The following is a 1,443-nucleotide window of genomic DNA, read 5'->3' as shown; positions in this document are numbered from 1 at the left end:
CTGTACAAAAATAAAAGTTCATTTAGTGACCATTTTGCATTTATTTATCAAACTGTTGATTACGTGGTTTTCCTAAGGTGAGTGGAAGTTACAGAAACAATATCTATCTATCTAAATATCTATTATATAAATTATATTATATACATAATATCGGTGAGATAATAGATGGTAGATTAACAGAGTCAAAATAAATTACTTTATTACTTATACAGAAAATGAAATAAATGAGACATTGACTAGTCGAGCTATTGGCTGACCAAGTACAATAATAATAATAATAATATTCTTTCTTTATTCTGAGACTCATCCCTTTAGAATCTAGAGTAAAATAAATAAAATTGAAATTATAAACTATCATAAGTATAATTGTAATTATGAATTTGTTAAGAAAAAAAAATAAACAACACAATTAACTGAATATATAAAGTAAAAATAGAACAAACAAAACAAAACTATATATCATATTACAAATCATAAGGCGATTAACTTTTAACCAAAAAGAAAAAATGAAAAAGATTCAAATACAAGTAAACTAAAAATGATAAACAATAGACAGGGAAAGGATATTTCAGTTAGTTTATATTAATATATAAATATATGTATGTATGTAAGTAAATATATATAACTAGGCAATGAAGTTTATTTGGCAAGCAGAGACGTAGCACAGTTGTACTATTGTCACCTCATTTTCTTGCCTTTTTTGGTCATCGAAAATAGAATTGTTTGGTTGGTGAGGTCTGTGGAATAATTCCGAACAACAACAAACCGTTTTTAATGTTTGGTTCGATTTCGACTATTACAGCACTTACTAGACACACGGTCTAAACTTCCAATACCTTACAAAAGACTGATCTACATGACTGTAATAAGGCCAGCTTTGGGGCTTCACTAAACCTCCGAATTCCTCTCGTATTCAATCCTTACAATCCAAAATCCTTCGTAAAATCCTCAATGCTCCTTACTTTGTCACAAATAATATCATACATAAAGACCTTAATGTTCCCTATGTAACCGATCTAGCCCGAACCAGATGTCACTCCTTCCATTATAAACTCTCTAACCACTCAAACCCCCTAGTTTCTATCCTTCCATCCTCTTCCATTCCTGACAATCCTCCGAGGCGCCTGAAAAGAGGATGGCCATGAGACCAGCTAATGTAAAATGTCATTAGAGTACTACAAATGGATATTTTCTCTACACGCATGTAACACTCCAATTTAACTTAGATCAGATTTACTAAATGTATTATAATGTACAGTTGTAAATAGCAGTTAAGTATTGGCGAAAGCAAAATGTCAAAAAAGAGAAGAAGGAATAAGATCTAACTCGCTTGAACTGTTGTAAAACACTATGCTTTATTGGGTTCGGTACATATCTTTATATACATGCGATCAGCTGATCTCCTCAGTCAGCTGACATCGAAGTAACAGCTGACTGAGGCTG

Source organism: Halyomorpha halys, unplaced genomic scaffold (genome assembly GCF_000696795.3).
Source record: "Halyomorpha halys isolate HHAL.00 unplaced genomic scaffold, Hhal_1.1 Scaffold1435.1, whole genome shotgun sequence".
Taxonomy (NCBI): Eukaryota; Metazoa; Arthropoda; class Insecta; order Hemiptera; family Pentatomidae; genus Halyomorpha; species Halyomorpha halys.
The sequence above is the reverse complement of the archived record's forward strand: the minus strand, read 5'-3'. Positions refer to the sequence as shown.